The sequence below is a fragment of the Mastigoproctus giganteus genome, chromosome 2 (assembly GCF_048544385.1).
Source record: "Mastigoproctus giganteus isolate SK-2022 chromosome 2, ASM4854438v1, whole genome shotgun sequence".
NCBI classification, from domain to species: Eukaryota; Metazoa; Arthropoda; class Arachnida; order Uropygi; family Thelyphonidae; genus Mastigoproctus; species Mastigoproctus giganteus.
In genome coordinates this window covers 195,421,222-195,441,763 of record NC_143576.1, presented here as the reverse complement: position 1 = coordinate 195,441,763, position 20,542 = coordinate 195,421,222, and the positions used below count along the sequence as shown (strand labels likewise).

General features: G+C 39.5%; 1 long non-coding RNA gene across 1 annotated transcript; it reads left to right on the top strand.

Annotated features, from left to right (window-relative positions):
• The first annotated feature begins 593 nt into the window (after window positions 1-593).
• Window positions 594-7,901, top strand: LOC150089882 (uncharacterized). The gene is made up of 2 exons (XR_016546688.1): window positions 594-637; window positions 7,669-7,901. It is a non-coding gene; the product is annotated as an uncharacterized LOC150089882 (long non-coding RNA).
• Window positions 7,902-20,542: the final 12,641 nt, after the last annotated feature.

The window sequence follows — 20,542 nt, the reverse complement described above, 5'->3', positions numbered from 1 at the left end:
ATCATTAATTGTGATGACTGGAATCAGTCTCTTGGTCTTATATACTCATTCCAATGTCAAAACAAAATTTATTTAATCGAGTCCCTCCCATCCAACACTGATCTTTCCTCGCTTATAATTTTCTGAAATGATTTTGAATTGAAGAACGTTCCCCAGGGCTATTCCTGTCTGAGTTGTCTCATTATGTGTGTTAAGTTCAGGATACAACGAGTGTTTCGTCCGAATAAAAATGGATCATGTCTTAGCCTTAAAGGAGAACTGGAGTATTATTTTGTAAACTGATGGAAGTAATTTCGCTGCACATCTCTTTCATCTTCAGTTAGATTAGTTATTGATTGATCTCCCTTGGATGAGATTCCTTTTACTTGCTGTTGGGTGGATATTCTATGGGGTTATTTCGGTACAAAACTGGAAGGTCAGTCAAAGTCAACTGATAACTTTAAGGGTTAGCGCAAGCGCTCTTGAGATTTTTTTTTTTCTTTTGGAAGGTGGGTGTTATCTGTCTGGCCTGCAGAGTTGTAAAACAAGTTGTGGTCATTCTTGTATCCGCCCGCAAAATTCGTTAGACCTGTTTCACTGTACGGACTGACAAGAAATCGGCTTCAACTGCATTGCTGGAGAATTATTGAGGATGAACGTGAGTATTTCTTTGATCATTTTAGTGACCTAGATACAAATTGTATTTTGCTTTATTTTTGCACGCATGACCACATTTCCTTCTTATATAACTGATCGTAATGTCCAGTTATATAAGAAGGAAATTATCTCGAAATTACCTTTTCTTTTAATTATAAAATATTTTGTTCAGTATACGTCTGGTTATTTTTGGTCCACGCTATATTAGCTTGGCTAGGCTCGAAGGGAAGATACTGTGAATCTTGATTGTGGTCACAGGCTTCGTAAAAGACAGCTGGGTGGCGCGTGTTAATTGAAATTTTCTATAATTTAGAGTGATAAATTCAGTTATGTACGATCTATCTAAAATAGGCTGAGGGTCAACTGTTATTGGGTTTTGATTTACTTCACGTGGGTGTTTTTTCAGGGGCTGGTAATCTATTAGACTGGGTACTCTTAGATACTGCTGCAAAGTATTCATACCTGACAGTGCACGGTTATATCACCAAATCAATGGCATGCCATTACGTTATAAATCTTCGCTTACCATCTACAAACCGCATTTGACATACTTGTAAACATTGTATAAACTCAGCTTAGAATACCCTGAGCCTTTTTCCAACAGGACTTAAAAAACAAAAAGAACTAAATTTCAGCTTTCCGTCCCTTACAGCCAATTAGATAAATAGTGCATTACATGGTATTATTCATTTCATTCATATAATTTATTTGCATTCTGAATCTCCCTGAAAGATTCCTCTTCTGATGAGATTGGTCTGGTTCTGATGTTCTCGACCTTAACGGTGGTACTCCATTTCCCCATTGTTCTGCAGCAGGTTAAAGTTTGGTTAGTAAATCATGTTTAGCAGGATTCAAAAGCACTGTCTATACATTTATAAGCTAATTTTCAACGCGCATAGTCTTTACTTAGACGAAGAAGAGGAAAAGTCCTCCAGACGTCCGCTTACGTTTAAATTTTAAACTTGCGTTCCTTTTTCCCTCGTCTATTTTTCAAAGAAGCTAACAGAAGTTCATTAGCTGTCAAAAAATAAATATGTCTAATGCGCTCAGTTAAAATTTTGTGACATTTTCAGATCATCAGGCTAGAAACGTCTTACAGAAACTACAATCAATGAAACCTTTGGGAAGTTTATGTGGTCTTCACTGTACAAGGCGCCCTTGTTTTTTTTGGGATAAGGTTTGTGTGTTTGCTTTTATGAAGCAAACACAAACGGAATATGGACAAACCATTCCTAATTCAGGTGCAAAGCGTATTTTATTTCAATATTTGTGATTAAATGTATTGAAGTAGATATTAATTTATAAAAGTATGTATATTCATAGATAAATTTCGTGTCAAATTTCTTTATTTTCACTTGTTTGGAGGATGGGGTGAAGTGAAATATTTTAAGGGGGTTGGTTCAATGTGTAAAAGTTTGCGATCCCTCTGCCTTACAAGTTACATGCTCTCTCTCTCGATTGTGAGGCGCCAAAACTGGAACCCAAAAAGGTTCTCGCTATTATCTTTTCTCTCTAGCTTCTGATGTATTATCCTGGCTACCTGGTCGTGTCTATGAGTGTACTCAGTCTGGGTGATCACCTTGCATGTCCCAGTGATGTGTTGGACCGTTTCTGAGGCCAGGCGGCATCGTTGACTTGTGTAATCTGACATTCCGGGCTCCTTTGCGATGTATTTTCTATAGTTTCTGGTGTTGATTACCTGGTATTGGGGCGCCTCCGAAGCCAGGTGGGCAAGAGCAGCAGTGCGTAGCACACGCTTCTTGATTAGACGGGGGTTCGAGCCAGTGAGCACCAAATACGGAGGATGCGGAAAGGTCAGGGAATGACCACTGCATATCCCGGGAACTATATGGCCTTAGTTGCTAATGCTCCTAAAAACCAAATAACAAACAACAAACAAACCTGGTCTTGGATGGCCAGCATGAATTCTTCAGTCTCGGGAAGAGCGTCCCGCTTGCGAGCAATGCGTTGGAAGCAATGTTATCGATGTGATTGTCTGCTCTGGAGTGTCTTCTTTGCCCATTTTTCTAACTTCGTTTCTTGTGCCGTATGGCCGGGAGAGGCTCCTCGCTAAGGTTCAGTGGGGTATACCACTTATTTATCTTCCTTATGGCCTGGTGGAGTGGTGCTGTTCTCGAAGTACTCCTTCAGGTCAACTATCGCTGTTTTCTGTTGTTCTATCAGGCCCCCTTCCTCCCTCTTTCTGAGGCTGCTCTTGGTCATCATTATCCTTGTCTTTCGAACGATATCCTCTAGCTCGGTGTTAGTCCAATCTATAACCCCAAAGGAGTATGTTAGTACTGGAGCTGCGTAGGCGTTTATGGCTTTAACTGTGTTCCCTCCGTTCAATTTTGCTTTCAGCAGGCTTCTGAGTCTCTGATGATATTTTTCGGTCAGGCACTTCTTGATTTCCTTGTGCTATAACTGCTCAATCTGCATCATCTCTAGGTATTTGTAGGTTTCTCCTTCGGTCATAGATTCGATCTCTTTACCAGTCAGCAGCTGGTAGTTTCGGCCGACTAATTTTTCCTGATGCAGTGCGTGGGTCTTGCATTTGTTTAGACAAAATTCCATCCTGATGTCCTTGCTGAATTCTTCAGTGATCCAGAGTAGTTGCCCGAGTTGCTTCTTGGTTGCCGCGTAGAGCTTGATGTTATCCATATACATCAGGTGGGTGAGAGTGTACAGGTTCTTTCTTCCTTCTTTGAGGTTATATCCATATTTGCTGCCGTTAAAAATGGTGGACAGCGGGTTGAGTGCTAGACAGAACCACAGTGGGCTCAGATCATCTCCCTGAAAGTTTCCTCTTCTGATGGGGATTGGTCTGGTTCTGATGTTCTCGACCTTAATGGTGGTACTCCATTTCCCCATTGTTGCTCCTAGGAAGTTTGTCACTATCGGATTGACCTTGTAGATCTTCAGAGTCTCTATTAGCCAGCTATGAGGAACGCAGTCGAAGGCCGTCCGGTAATCAATTTAGGCCGTGTATAGGTTGCAGTGCTTTTTGTAGGCTTGCTCCATAACTGCGGCATTTTTGGTTAATTACTCCTTGCATCCTTTGCTCCTCCGCTTGCATCCTTTCTGCTGTTTTGCCATTATGTTCTGACTCTCTAGTGGTCTGATACCTTCTTGGTTAGGCAGCTGATCAGAATCTTATACATCGTTGGGAGGCAGGTGATTGACCTGTATTTCGCCGAATTTCTTGTATCTTCGTGTTTAGGCTTCAGATGTGTGACTCCTTCAGTGAGACACTTCGGGATTGTCTCCGGGTGCCTTATCATTCGAGTGAACTGCTCTTCTAGATGATTGTGTGTGCAAGTGAGCTTCTTGTACTAGTAGTTGTGGATGTTATCAGTTACTGGGATTCTCCAGTTGTGGTTGTTCCTGATGGACTGTTTTACTTCTTCTTCTCGAATCTCCCACTCTCTCATCGTTTGTACGTCCTTGGTTTTCTTCCATTCTACTTCTATCCAGGAGGCTCGGCTGTTATGTCTTTCTTCACTGCTTCAGATATTTTCCCACTCGATCGTCTTCTTTTTGTGTGGTCCGTTTACTGCTTTCTCGTCTTCTCCCAGTTTCCTGTAGAAGGTTTTTTGGTCCTCAGATTAAGTTCTTTATTTTCCTCTGTAAGCTCTCTTTGTATCGGCGTAGTCTCTTGCTGAGTGCGAGGAGGTTCTGCTTCAGTGTGTCCAAGTATTTTCCTATTCTCTGATTTCTGGTCTCTTGTTTGCTGTGGGAGCTGTCTCTCTTGAGGATGCTCTTCACCTTTCCAATCAATTTCTTACATCTATTACCCTGTTGGTACTGTGCCAACTGACCTATCTTGACTCTATATTCTTCTATCTTCTGCCGAAGATCTTCTTTTCTAAGCGGGCGGTTCCTTTTGTTTTCGGTTCTTCTGCTGCTGGTCTCTCGTTTGTTTTCCATTAATCTTAGTGGCTGCTATGGCAGCACAGTATACGGCTGTATGGATAGCCTCCAGCTTTGCACAATTGTTGTCAAAGTAATGTGGTATTATTTGCCGATCGAGGTGGTCTGTTACTCTCCACAGGATTTTACTTGGCCTCTGCTTAGGTATCACGTGGGGTCTTGTGGGGTCCATTCCTTCGAATTCTGTTAGGGCCTTCTTCCACTCGTCTTCTATTCTGGATAACATGACTTTGTCTCTTTCCACTTCAACTACTCTGGGTTGTATTTCTTCTTGCTCTTCCTCCTCTGGTTTCATATTGACCATATTCTTTGTTCTTTGTACATAGTTGATCGCTCACATTCTGCTTGATTTTTTTCAAGATGGCAGGAGCTGTTAGGTTCTTCATGACGATGGTCCTTCTTTGGTTCCCGGATATTGAGGTCGCTGTTCAGTGACCTGAATATCCGGGAATCGTTCCAACCACTTGGTAAGTATTCGCGACCTGTACATTGTCATATCGGTCTCTAGCCTGGTTATTTCATATTATGCTCGCATGATGTACGTATTCATTTCAATGCTCCACTTCACTAAAAGTAACCCTAACTAGCGCAGTTGCACAGGAAGCACTTCCAGTTGGTGAGGCTGGATAGTCTTGCCCTTCTGTTGTGGTACGTACGGGGGACAGCGCCACTTTCTCCACTGTCTTGCTCGGGAGACTGGCTCCAACTTTTCGAACCTGAACGCGAGTGAGTTTATCCTAGGCCACACTCGATGCAGTATAATTAATATTTCTCTGCGACATCATCCATCTATGGAGGCGGACTTGTTTAGCTTCGGTTTATGTCCAGTGTTCATTTTTGTTCTCGGAAGTGACATCAGATGGCGCCGCTATCTACCTCAGCCATCACTCTGACCTAAGTCTGCGTGGTAGCACAGTGGTACCGCCACCGTCCTCCCCACACCGGGTGGAAAGGGCCCGGGTTCGAATCCCGTCGATGACGGGAGGAACTTTAGTGGGCTTTTTTCACTCCGTGGCTGAGTTAGTCGGTCTCAGGCGTAGATAGCAAAGTTTTTTCCCTCAGAAACTGAGGTTTTTTCGTCCAGCAAAACAGGCAAATCGACCAGAGAACACACGCAATTTACAGACACGAATACGGGTTAATGTAATTTCATTTACGGGTAACCCTAATATAGTAATTTGATTTGATTTTATCACTCTGACCTTGGTCTGCGTGGGTAGCACAGTGGTATCGTCACCGTCCTCCCCACGCCGGGTGGAAAAGGCCCGGGGTCGAATCCCGTCGATGACGCGAGGAACTTTAGTGGGCTTTTTTCACTCCGTGGCTGAGTTAGTCGGTCTCAGGCGTAGATAGCAAGGTTTTTTCCCTCAGAAACTGAGTTTTTTTCGTCCAGCAAAACACGCAAATCGACCAGAGAACACACGCAATTTACAGACAAGAATACGGGTTAATGTAATCATTTACGGGTAACCCTAATATAGTAATTTGATTTTTTTTAAATCACTCTGACCTTGGGAAGGTAAGTCCAATGGAGCAACTTTCGCGATGTTTTTTTTTTTATTATTATAATTTTATTGGTCTCCCAGTGTAATAGAGCCGCGTTCGCTTCCACCAAGACGGGATTCGAACCTGGGTCGATCAGGCTGGTAGTCCAGTGTCTTAACCACTGGGTCATCGCGCTCCTATTATAATTTTTATTATTATTATTAGCCATATGGTGCAAGGAAGCCTGAGGCTTATGCTGCACCAGCCAAATAAAAAATTACCGAGTTACCCTGAGAGAGAGAGAGAGAGAGAGAGAGAGAGAGAGAGAGAGAGAGAGAGAGAGAGGGAGAATCAGAAGTAGAAAGGAGTCACCAAGAAAGAGAAGAATGATGATATTCAGCTCAGCACCCTGGGTGTGCCAAGGCCATACTCACCAGATGTGAGCCAGATATCTAGAACACATGTTCTAGATATTTACCAAATATATACACACACACTAGATATTTACCAGATACGTACCAAAAGGGTATATACAAAAAAAAAAAAAAAAAAAAAAACCCTCTAACAGTTAATAAGAGCTTTTCCATATCAGATTACCATTTACAATGATTTATCCATGTCCCTTTAGCAACCTATCAGATACCCCAAGATCAGAATGAGTTCCATATTCATTTAGAATAATTTGTCCAGCACGGGGAAAGCAACTCGATATGAAGCTTCCCTTAAATTATACAGAGAGTAGAATGAATTCTATACCCATTTAGTTCTCTTAAAAACCCAGAAAGTGTACTTTTGTCTCTGTTGCGTATTGTGCAGTTTGTTTTCCCGAAAAATCTAGTTTTTGTGAGACAAAAACCATGTCAAAGAGAGAGAAAGAGACTGACTTAGCCACAAAGAGAAAATAGCTGATAAAGGCTGCTTTCCATCCAGAGAGGAAGTCTTCTTGAACTGCAATTTGATGGAAATTCAACTCGGGACAATTTATAGCTTGTGTGAGGGAGCAGAAATCCCGTCAATTTATTTAATCGTTCTCTTTTTATGCCAGTAAGGAATCTTCAATCCTATAACACTATACAAACTGCCGAAATGGCAATTATTCTAAATTATTGATGTTATCTGCATAAACTTTACATTTTACGCAATATTGTTTATTTAATCTACTTCTTAAGGTTTAAAATTGCTAGGATCTAATATGGCTGTCGGTTAGATTTAAACGGAATTCAAATTTTTAAATAGTTAATAACTGATCTTATAATATTCCTGTACTAAATCTGTGACTTGAAACCTCTTCATGATCTCATGAAGATGGTAAAAGTGTCTGTTTTTAAACACTAGCCTAATGATAACGATCAAAGCTGGTCCTATCTGGGTTCAGGGTGCCCAGATACGATAATTAACGTTGGGGGAAACGACAGCAAGGAAAGTCCTCCTTTGTTGTTGGGATTTTAGACCATTTTCACTACGAAGCCTGGGTTCTCTCTTGAGGAGCGGCCCTGATATCAGCGCAACTTAGTAAATCAATCATTCATTATGTATTTTTTATTCTATGCATGCGTCGATACCTTCTTGTTTTTAATGAAAATGTAATTTATAATTTTCTTTTCATATTTTCTGTAGGCTACATTTCGCCTAGTTATGCTGCTGATATGCTGTGTGTCAGCACTGACCCTCTCCAGCGTGACCCCTGGAAATCCGAAGGAATCCAGCGTTGTTCCAACGCCATACTACAAAAGAGTGCCCAAAGAAGTTCTGTTTTATCACCTCAACGCAGGAAATAATTCCCGCTTTTCGGAATATCCTCTTCTTTACAGACGATAAGCAGTCATTATAACCATCGAAAGATTTGCCTTTTAAAGCCATGTAGACTCTTCAAAGAACAAAACAGCCAGCCTTCATTCTCTCACAAACTGTCAGAGTAAATGTGCTTTGATAATAAAATGTCTGTTATTTATTGATTAATTGCTCTCAGGTTTGTTTGTTAGAAATGCTAAAGCAGTCGCAGTATCACACTCACTCATCAAATTCCTGGTTGGACTGTTAAGCTTATTTTTGTCATTCTTTTTGAATAGTCTTTTCTGCGTGTATGGTTTTTCTTTTTGACAAGTAAACTTGGTTGCAGTTTTCATTTTAACCTTGTAAACATTAAAGAAAAACTTCGCCAGTCTGGTACCTTGCCACAAATCACGTTATCGATTGAATTTTAAGACAACCAAACTTGTTTTTGAAGCCAGTGTTCTCTCCAAAAAAACCTCCGTGTCAGTAAACAGCACTGGTAATATATTTTTAAGATACTTTTTCATGAATCCGTTGAACAACACACACGTTCACTGAATATTCCTAAAAAAACTTTAAATATTACGCTACATTATGCGATGAATGCATAAAAGTCAACTCAATCCAATTAATTTCCGTACTTTGTGAACAGGGGCTGAAATATACGAAACGTATACAAATTTAACAGCAAATTTAGGATGGAATTTTGTTCTTATTCTAGACTAAACAGATCTACGGATGTCTGGCATTTAAGAAAATTAACAATTTGAGTACATTTATCTCGTGCGAGCTGAAACATCTTTTTCATGTCCTTTAACATGACTAATAGATCTAACAGAGTAGAAATGAGACTTAGACTGATGATGCGAAAATCCATTAATGCAAGGTTTTTTAGTTGAACAAGATAAATCCTCTTTTCTTTTGGTTCCAATAATCAAAAGTTTGAATGCGTGTTATCCATTAAATCTTCACATTCCTCGTCCCCACCATCCAATTACCCCTACATCCTTCCCTGGAGAGTTCCACGCTTTCTAAAGAAAACACACGTTGATGGAATATATGAATAATGACAGCGGTAACTATTTTGAATATTAAGACTTTAAATATAAAAATTGTAAAAAAAGAAAGATCCTCTATTTTCAGGTTGACCTGCTACGCAACCATTCCTCTTTGTGATCATGGAGTCGTTGAGAAATGTTTACTCTTACTGTGGTTTCTAACAAACAATGATAACATTTTCTACCTATTCTTATTGGGGGGTAATTTGTCTCAATATAGGCTGTGTTGTAAAGAAACAACTTTTCTTTTCGATAACAGATAGATGTCTTAACTTCCTCACAGCCTCCAGTGTTTTCTTTTTTCCTTCTATTTTTTCTCCGATAACGGTAACCTTAGAAATTGATGATGTTATCAAGAAATCGAAGCTTCAGTTATCTTTTGCACTTACTGATATCGGCGAACTTCAGTTTGATACAAGCTAAATCGTTACTGATAACCAAAACATCTTTCACTCTTTCTCTCTGTAATACAGTGCGTTTATGAAATCGAGTGAGGGAGTTTAAATGTATCTGCACGCCGAAATACACATATTTACGGTGCAATGCTTATCTCTGCCCCGCTTTCAAACAGATCATAAGGAGATGTATTTTATGGTATCTGTCAAAAGTTAAAGTACATCCTCAATGGCCTTTTCGCACTTTACCAAGATTGAAATATCGGTGCTTCGGATGGTTATTGCCCTAACAACACCGCTCAAGAAATAACAACATTTGAAATATTAAAAAAATAATAATAATAGCACGAAGAAAACGAGGAACATTAGGTCGTTATTGAGGTTTGGTTTCGGGTGAATATGTTGCCTGATAGCTGAATGCCATCATCATTAATATAGGCAATGGGAGACTGTTATAATAAATGTTTTCGTGGAGTAAGGCTGTAAAAAGAGACTTCAACGTACAGATTTTTTCAAAAGTCTTGGAATCAATCCAGAATAGTGATTATGTCCAGCATTTCAGTAACTACAAATATTATTTAATCTTACAATTACAGTTTACAATTTAGAATAACATCGATCATTTCATAATTTATAATTTAGAACTTACTGAACAGTTTATAATTTAATTTAAGCAAAGTAAACTGTCCAGTGCAATTCTAACGTTTGAAAAACTTGGCAAATAAGTTAAAATTTCAAAAGTAGGTGTTGGATGATGATGGCATAAGTACATTGGATGGGGCAACATCAGTTTCAGTTGTAAATCACGTACTAAGTGAATCACATAACATATCTCTGTTGTTTCTGGTTAGAAAATAGATAATAACGATAGATGGAACACAATGAGACCACGGAATGTCTTTCGATCGAATAATAACTGCTTCTGAATCATTTATGGTGCTGTATGTCCATCTGCAAATGCCTTCACCGCAAATATCCTCTAATTCGTCTAGTTGCCATTCACGTACCATCTGGGTCAACAAGTGCAATATCGACTTTTTTCATCTGGTCCCAACCAGCCCATAAAGTAATTGATGGAGTCATATTTCATGGCAGCTGCATATTAGCTGCAAAACAGTATTCGAATCCACCATTCCGACGAGTAGGATTTTCTCTACAAATAACCAACCCAGCCTTTAGATGCTATTGGAATAGATAAGCATTTATAGAGCTTCTATACTTTTGGAGACTGAGCCAAACATTTCATATAGAAAAGAGACAGAGAGTGTCCCTTTGAAGAAAACTTAATTTATTTTATAATTAATGTAAAATATAAATAGAAATGAAAACTTCGCCTTATTCTGTTCTTGAAGTCTTCTTTTCCAGGTTAGATACTGTTTATCTACTTTATATTCCTCTCACTTTTCTCTCTCTGCAGGAAGAAACTTCAAAGTTGGATTCATATATCAAGATTTGAAACAAGAAGTGAAAGCTCAATGTATCTGACAGACAAGAAATTTCTTGGCTATTACCATAAGAGTCTATGAAAGAATTTCTACTCAAAGACAGACTCTTAAAACTTACGCCAGAAGACAGAATGACGTAACTATAATAATCCATCTTATGTACGCTGTCTAAGCATACCAAAAACGAATTTCTCCTCATTCCTGGCCGAACAAAAAACGTAATATACACACAACGTGCATGTTTTCTTCAATTTTGTATTCGGCGTTACTTGCCAACTTCTTGAACGATTTCGTGGCTGTTCTAAAATTGTCCGACATCAACCTTGCCTGTTTTGTTCCACCCTTACTGATTCTTTAACCCGTTATCTGTCATTCAGTCTTTCCCTCTCTCTCCACCCACCTTGTATTCAATGTGTTACTTCGGTCATATGAAGTAAACTTACAAAAAAAATTGAGAAAAAAGCAGTTCTTGAAAAATTCCTTATTTTTTTAATATTAGAAGGCAACACGCGCTGCAGTGAAAATTTTGTTATAGAGATGCTGTTGCTTAGCAACGCCCGAATCAATCTTATAAGCGTGCTTCTTTGTCAGCGAGGAAATTGAGGATATAAAGATGAAACCATAAGGAAATGTGGAGATTGATCCGATCTATATTCTTGTAAGAATGAACCCGGGTTACGAGAGCCCTTCCACTCCCTCCCCCTTTACGAAAATGGATACCTAAGATTCGTTCGAAGTATCCTGAATGACCTGTATTAGAAAAGTACATTCGCCTGGAGGTGATATGAGGATCCGTAACCCGAGTTGCAATCATCTTTTATTCATTTAAAGTGATCACACATTTATTTCATATTTCTTCTTATGGCACGAATCCCGAGGATGGAATATAGCGTAGCGCGTGCACCGCAGCCATCCCTGGGATACTCTATTATATTCACTTCGCTGAAATGGGGCCAAGGTTTTGATTGTCTGTTGTTGGGGGAAACAGAAGGCTGCTTTATGGCGCGGACTTATGCTACGGGACACAATCGATGGGAAAACTGGCAAGCACGAGGGCGTGTATAGAAATGAAGCGAAGCAGTTGCGCATTGTGGGTAAACAGTTTAGTTTAGTCCACATGACTGGCACATATTGTTTACACATAACTGAAACTGATGAAATTTTGCATACTTAATGAGCAGAGCTGAAAGTCAAATATTAATCACGGGATTTCCGAGCTGGAGTTTTGCGCTTGGAGGTTGTTCAGAAAAGAGGAATTATTCATCAGTTTATAAAACCTGCTCACTTAGTCATCCTTTATAAATCACGCTTTTTCTCTCAGAAACTTTTCCAGAAATCTTTTTTTTTAAACAAAGGAAAATTCTGAAATAAACTAATATGGTGTCTAATAACTTATAAGTCACATTAAGAGAATGTATAACTGTATAGTCCAAGCTTCTCTTTATCATTAAATCCCTCAGTTCCTACATTATAAATCCAGTACTGAGCATATACAATGTAGTGCAAACTTTCAGTTTGTACTGAACAATGGACCAGATACCTCGTGAAGTTCCTATCTAAAAAAGAAATTTCTATCTCAAATCAATGATTTAACTCACTTCATTCGTTGTTCTCTCTCTCTCTCTAAGATTCCGAAAAAGCCGATCATGACAATTTATTCAACCTTTCTTCCCCAACGCCTAACTAACTGTTACCAACTTTCTTATTGGAATTAGATCAAACTTTATTAGACTCCTTTGAGACCAAATCCAAGATAATGTTTTGTCCAATTTCAAGGGTGAATTTAAGTCTGTCGTGTATAGAGTTGAGTTTTACGAAGAGGTTATCAATGATGGATCTGTTGCCTATACACGACAGACTTAAATTCACCCTTTAAATTGGACAAAACAATCAGATAAATTTCCTCAATCCCACTATTTATATAACAGGCACAAAATTAAATACGAAAATTTTCAGGAAAAATAAAAACACCGGTAAATACTTACATTTTGCTTCTCATCACCCCCTAAACATTAAAAAGGCAGTTTTATATAATCAAATTCACAATACACTAAAGTACAGTTCCTTACCTGCCGATCTTCACAACGAAATCCAATACCTTACCGGCAAATTTATATCCAGAGGTTACCCCCATCAACTTATTTTAAACACAATCTCCATCGCTAAAAATAAAATTAAATCTAACAACCCAACCAAAGACAAAAAAAAAACAAACATCCGCATAGTCCTCCCTTATCACAATGAACTAGCAGGACAGTTCCGCCGCCTATTTAACGACACTGATATCTCCCTTGTTTTTTCCACCTACAACAAATTAGGATCCTTCTTCAGCACCTATAAAGGCACACACAAATATCCTACAAACGATCTCAATAATATAATATACCTCATTAATTGTCAACCAAACTGTAACACATGTTACATCGGAAGTACCACTACCAAATTAGATTAATTCAAGGTGAGTACCGCTTTTTAAGCTATCGCTATCCTTCACTAGTCTATTAACACGGTACTTGAAGATCTCTAAAAATTTCGTATTTCTGAAGCAGTAAATTTTTTAAAAATTGTTAAATTTGTTCATGTTATTTAACTCTATTTAACTAAATACTATGCATCATTCAAAATCACTTCTGCAGAATCTAACTACAAACTAATCAGCCTTGCATCATTTTGGCCTGCCGGGGCACTCGTGAAACATTTCTACCCATCCAAACGTCTCTCAACCGGGATGCAGTCTCCTGAACGGTATGAAACCACGACTAAGGAAAGGAAGAGCTGACTCAGACCCACCATCAAGTCTAAGAAAGGGGAGAAGCATTCAGGTTATACTGTCCCGAACCTCTCCAAAAGTCCGAACAGCCTCATAGAAGCAAATCAGCCAAGAGACAAGAACCTGCCACCAACTGCTGAGGGACATATGAAGATTAAAGTGAGGATTACTTCCAGAACGAATCAAAGTCGATATTCGAAAGCCACCAGAGCTCCAACCAGGACATACATCAAAAGTTCAATGATGTGCACTATTTTCTACCAAAAAGGTAGAAGCCTGAGAATAAGCTTTAGACAATGGAAATTCTTCTCCTATCAAGGTTGTATAACGTGATTTGCATTACAGAGACTTGGCTCCCCCCTAATGAAGAGGACCTCGCCTTCTCTCACCCTGTTTGTTTCTCTGGCATTTTTGCCTCAAGAGAGCGGAGGACTGGCGGTGGTGTAGGCATTCTCTTCAACACACGTAAATTCTCACTGACTAGCTCAGCCACTTTGAAGACTGAACTGTTTGAAGCTGCAAGAGTCTCACCCAGTGTCCAAGACAACAGACTTGACGTGTGCACAGTCTACATCCCCCCCATCCTCAGTTATGAACACTATACAAGAGGTCTCTAACTGGACCATTAATCAATGCTACCCCAAAGCAACTTTACCTGTGAGTGGAAACTTCAATATCAACTCAGACCAACACAGTCTTCGCAGATTCCTATCCTCTAATCTGGCTGCAGTAGGACACACACTCTCCAGAACTTTGCCCCTACTAGAGGACTAGCCTGTTAGACCTAATCTTTGCAACAAACAGCCTCGCCTTAGACATCCAGCCTGAAACAGCCTTCATGTTAGACCACGTAGCAATAGCCCCCTGTCTGCTAATTGCATCCAAGACACCATGGCAACATCACCTACCAATTAAGAAAACTGTGTCCACTACTCGAGTCACAGAAATGCTGCTTTGCAGCCTCCATCTTTCTTCGGGATGCCACAAACCAATATCATCCACAGCTCGGGCTGCACTTTCTTACCTGCTGGCTGAATTCCATTGCTTGATCTGCAACGTCAAAAACCGTGTCAATTTCTTGCAGGAGCAATCAATGCATGGCGGAAACAACAGCTTAGCCTCGAATTTCAGAATAAACAAAGGCTTCATGCAAAATGGAAAGCCACATCAGACATAATAGACAGGACAGCACACTCAAGAACCAGTGCTCAGTTTAACAGAAGTAAATCTAAAGCTTTGAAAGCCTACATTGATAAAACACTCAAGGTAAGGAAGACACCGTTTAAGGCAGGATATGATGATTTCCCTCAACAAATTAATCCGATCAAATGACTTGATTACATTACAAGATTTAAGCCCAAGTATGAGTCAGACCCTAAGAACCTTCACAACATTGTCAGTGCGATACCCTCGCATCCATCATCATTACAAAAGGAGAGCTCATCCAGGCCATCAACCAACGTCATGTGTTGGATTTGATGGGATTCCATAATTTATCCTTAAGAGCGTAAGTGTTTTCATCATAGATGCGCTTCTAGGAATCCTAAATGTAATTCTCACAACTTAAAGTTTCCCAACAGCCTGGAACCAATATACAGTTCGGGCAATTCCAAAAAACACATGGAGCTACCTCAGTATCACAGTTCAGAACAATTATGAAAGCGTCATGCATCCTCAAAGTTATGGAGAAGTGCCTTCTTCCCATCTTAACCAATCAGGTTCTCCCATGTAATGCACAATTTATCCGTTATGCACTGAAACGCAGGTCCACCATCACCAACCTGCTGGCAACCACTAACACCATTCTGGAGGCTCTATAAGACAGGGAGGAGATGGAAATTGTGTATCTAGATATCCAGTCTGCCTTCGACTGCATTGACGTCCAGCCCCTCCTTCAGCTATGTGAGGAGGGATACCAGATTAAAGGAAATATCATTGAATTCTTAAAGTCGCTTTTACAATCAGGGTACTTCACCTGACAGTGAATAAAAAATCTTCATTAGGAAAGTCAGTAGGTGTTCCCCAGAGCGGAGTTCTTTCTGGGCTCCACTTTACTGCCATCAACCCATTCCTGTGCTAGGAAACGGATTTTCTCAGCTACGCAGATGATTTGAAGCTCATTTATCGGATCCATGAGACCGACCAACCTGAGACTGCTTCCGACACCGTCATCAACAGTTTAAAAACTCGTGTTATGTACTTAGCACAGTTCTCTCTTCTGATTAACTAAAATAAATCTGCACAAATGGTGTTCTAGATCAAATCACAGCCTACTCTACTAAACCTGAAAATCCATGGAACCTCCATCCCTTCAGTAACCAAGCACAGATATCTCGGAGTCATATTTGACCCTAAGCTCAGCTTTAAACACTATGTCGCAGATATTGACAAAAAGGTCTGCCGATCCAGATGGCTTGCCAAACAACACCTCATTCTTGTCGGAGAGTCTCAGTTCACCCTTCAATATATATTTACCGGTTTCTTCCGCCTTGCTGTTATAGGCATTGCGTCAGGCATCCATGTAAAATTTACTTATTTTCGCTGATTGCAATAAAGATATTATAAAATAATAATAATTTCCTTACAAAAGTTTTGATACTCTTGGCTACTCGCTGAGTAACGGATCTGATATCTAGGCGTTGGCAGAAAAAAACACACTAAAAACCGTCTCATCTGATGAGTACTGGATTCTATGGTGGATGGTTTTTTTTTTTTTTTTTTTTTTGGTTGATGCTGCATAAGCTCATACATTTGCTTTCTTGCATCACATGCCACTACTACTACTACTACTACTACTACTACTACAAGCACAAGCTTCCACTCCTCACACATATTTCAGAAATGACCAAACTTCTAAACTACAGAAACGTCTCAGAACGGATCTTCACCCTCCGCTTGCTCGTCACCATCAATACCCCAAGTTTTTGGTAGATTTGTAATTGGAGAATTCCCCCGAAACCCTTAAGGGTCCTCCCTTCTTTACAGTTCGTGATGTGGAGGGGCGACAGATTCCTGCCAATGGAGATGCTCCAAAACGTCCAAGATAGGATGCTGACAACAAGAAATTCATTGAGGACAAAGCCTACAGAAGACGTATCATCAGGGAGCAGCTCTCGTCTTCAACCGAGTGACTGTCACTGTTTTTCCTTGATCGGTTTGTTGATATTGTGAAAAAAAAACTGTTTTCCTGTGTTTACAACTTATTTTTTTGTTTTTACAGTTTTAGTTCCTTTCTGTGTTAAACCCCTGGCATTTTTGCTGTTATAGGCATTGCATCAGGCATCCAATTTACTTATTTTCGCTGATTGCAATAAAGATATTATATAAATAATAATAATTTCCTTACCAACCTTTTGATACTCCTAGCTACTCGCTGAGTAAAACTAGTCATGTGTTGTTACTAACGACACGTACAGATTATTTATTTATAGTGGCAGATCAGTCTCTTGGACAGTCCTTTTGACTTCGTCCCATAAATATTCGATTGAGTTGAGAGAGCCTAGATTTTGTTGACGATAAAAGGAGACCGACAATGGCAATCGTGACCAATCCCCATATTTCCTATCCTATGATAGGAAATATGGGAATTGGTCATGATTCGGTAGACGTAACCGGAATGGCTAGATGTTTTTACATGCTGGAAATGTGGTGAATGCCGCTTCGGGAGAAAAATTTCGATGGCGCAGTTGTTATTGAACATGATGGAACACCGAACACTTCTTGAATTCTGTAACTAATTTTCTAAATAGAAAGTTAGTTAGACGAAGGCAGAGTTACGGAGCTCTGATTCCAGGGGACGTTTTGTATTAGCCAAGCCTTAGGTGTTCATTGCCTGAGAAAACTCGCAGAAAGTGTGGCAATAGTTTCATATCCCTTGAGTACTGCTTAGAGGTCTGTAAACCTTATTTTAGGAAGGACAGAGATTTGTCGGAAGGGTGCAGAGAAGAGCAAAAAGCTTGATGAGGTGAGCACTCTCCTCGCGTGTACCTACGAAAAACTTTAATTTTTCGTAGGTACACGCGAGGAGAGCTGATTGAGGTGTTTAAAGTCTTGAATGGATTGAATAAGCGCAATACCAATTGAATCCTTCCTCTTGCTCAGACTACACACATGAGGGAGCATAAATTCAAATTGTGGAAGGATGGTTGGAGGTCGGACGTGCGCAAAATTTACCTTCACCCAGAGGGTGGTTGATTGTTTAAACAAACTCCCATCTGGTGCTGTGGAGGTGGGTAATTTGAATACATTAAAGGAAGAACGATAACTGTTCCACGTGATGGACAGGTGAAATTGGAAGTGGTGTCTTTTTTTATGCTGGTGCTGTATAAGGTTGCTTTTCTCCATTGTTTACCACTGCTATTATTGCTACTACTAATACTAATATCAGTATTAGTCGTATAGTGTGTGCAAGGAAGCCACAGGCCTTTGATGCAATGCACCAGCTAAAAAATGTAAAAAAATAAATAATAAAATTGAAAAATTATTCTCTTACCTCGCCACGTAAGTAACTATCCAGTTGACCTTTTGAATTTCTTCGAACTGTCAGCCTCAACTATATGACGAGACAATTTGTTCCGAGTAATAAACGACTCGGTCTCTAAAAGCATCGTACAATCTAGTCTAAAACACTTCTCCTCTAATTTGAATTTATAGCCCCTAGTTCTGGAATTCTTTACATCAGTGAAAAATCTGACTTCATTCATTTTACTGACTCCTCTCAGAGCCTTATAAACCTCGATCAGGTCATCTCTGAGATGCCCGGTTGCCCAGCTCTGTAGTTCACATAATCAGTCTTTCCTCTTACGGTCTTCCTTTTCCGAATTCACCATGTGTGTTGCTCGTCTTTGAACCCTTTCATGAAGCTCAATGTTTTTTTTTTCAGATGTGGAATGAATACTTGAATACAGTTTTCTAAATGCCTTCTTACAATTGCCTTATACAATGGGATTATGACCTCCCTATCACTACAGGATAATGTTCGATAAATCCTCGACAGGACATCATGGCCGTTCCTGTCGCCTGTTTACACTGCTCAGCAAACTTCACACCAAACTGCAGCCATTATCAACCCACTGCAGAATGGAAGCCTCCTCAACAATTCATTTTGAGGGAAATGGACCATAATCTGCCACGCTGGTCCAGTGCGGGTTGGCAGATCCACCGTATTTAGCAATCAGGGGCTTGAACCCCGATCTACTCAAGGAGCATGTGCTACTGCACTCCCACGCATGACCACTCGGCTACGGAGGCGTTGACACATGTCTGAAGCATGGCGTAGGCGTTCAAGGATTTGCACCTTTTCAATTACATCCACGTGACATCTTGCACAGTCGTAGAAGATGACTGACATTGTCTCCAGGAAAGGAAAGTCCTTTCTTCGTGTTGCTAAGTGCAAATGTTTCTATAGAAACGATTAGTAGCACAGTAGTAGTATGCGGCATTTACCGTTAAAATAGATCAGATGTTTGTTAAGTGCCAAAGCAATTAAGGTTATAAAGCCTCATAATGTTGAGTCTGTAATATTGTATCTTTCGGTAACGCTATTCATTGAACGGTTCCAGAGGATGGGACCATCCAAAGAAATATTCCGTTGTATTTTGCACTGATACGACTTCAGTCTTTTTCACCCAGCACCAATGTTGCTTGGGTTTAATTTCAGGCTTTCGACTTATTGACTGTTTCATTGGATTATCCTGTTCATGTCAAATATAAGAGTAGATTGTTGGTTGTGTAGGGTTTTAGGCAGCAAAAAATAAAAAAGAGAACTCTTTTTTTGCCTTAAAAACAGCAACGATGAATCACATGAAATCGCTGAGCCAATCAATAAAACAGAAATCACTACTCGTCTAACCAACTTTAATTCTATCGCCGTTGATCATCAGTCTTATTAATTAACTTTCGAAAAGCTGTCTGCAGTTGCAGTTATAAAGAAAGATGGGCGTCACAACAAAATCTTCACTGCATTTTCGAGGTGCAACGCCAATTCACGTTTAGTTATTCATTTAAAGACTTTTTATCGGAGAAACTATGAATGACGCCATTTTTATCTGATTATTCAGTTCAGTTACATTTAAATACTTCGATTTAGAATTTCTATCACTGAATATGCTTCTCAAAGTGACAGCGTATCTCCACTAAAGCTTCGTTGTTGTAGACGTTTGTTATGCTCGGAATCACGAGTTTTTCATCCAGTAAAACAGGCAACCACTGCGTGCAGTTTACAAGAACAATATACTCACACCTCCTGCCCCTAGGTGCTTGGGTGAAAAATCAGTTAGCAACAACTACAGATTACGTGCAATTTAAAGACATCACGTTGATTCTAAAAATATATACCGAGGCAACAGACCACGAGACATCAGTTTCATGGTCTTTTATTCTGTACGTTTTTCTAACATCAATAGATTGAAAAATCGGAGTCTTTGGTATTAAAAAAACCATAGAACTCTCGCCGGAGACTCACTGATACTATCACAATGTGAAGAAAAGCTCATAAAACTTCCTCTTATTCAACAGAAGTGAAACGTAGGCCGTTTTTTCACATGCCATTGAAAAACAGCTGCCTAGTTACTGTGTGGGCCCAAAGGGCACTATACCAACACGAATAAATGCATCCTGGTGCATCCAGATCCAGGATTTCAGCGGTTATCTAAAGAAAAAGATTTTGTTCCATTCAAGGTATTTTATTCAATTAGGAAAATCATACTTTTCATCTTCATAATCCCTAGAGCTGGAATAAATAGTTAAACAAACACCAGTTGAAAATTATTTTGTTAGATAAAATCACTGCGTTAACTAATTTGTCATTAATTCTTTAATTAAAAAAATACATAAAAAAAGCACCTTTTATGTTTGCTAATCACGAAATGTTCTCTACCTTTTTTGAAATCCTGAAAATTAATTTTTCATTGGTAATTTTTTTTATGAATTTGTTAGGAAATTCGTGAGCGTACCACTCTCTAATTATTTCAAAATCTGGAAAAAAATTTACTGCTCAGTTCTCACTAGACTACCTGTGACATTTACAAAATGCAACCGAAAACGATTCTC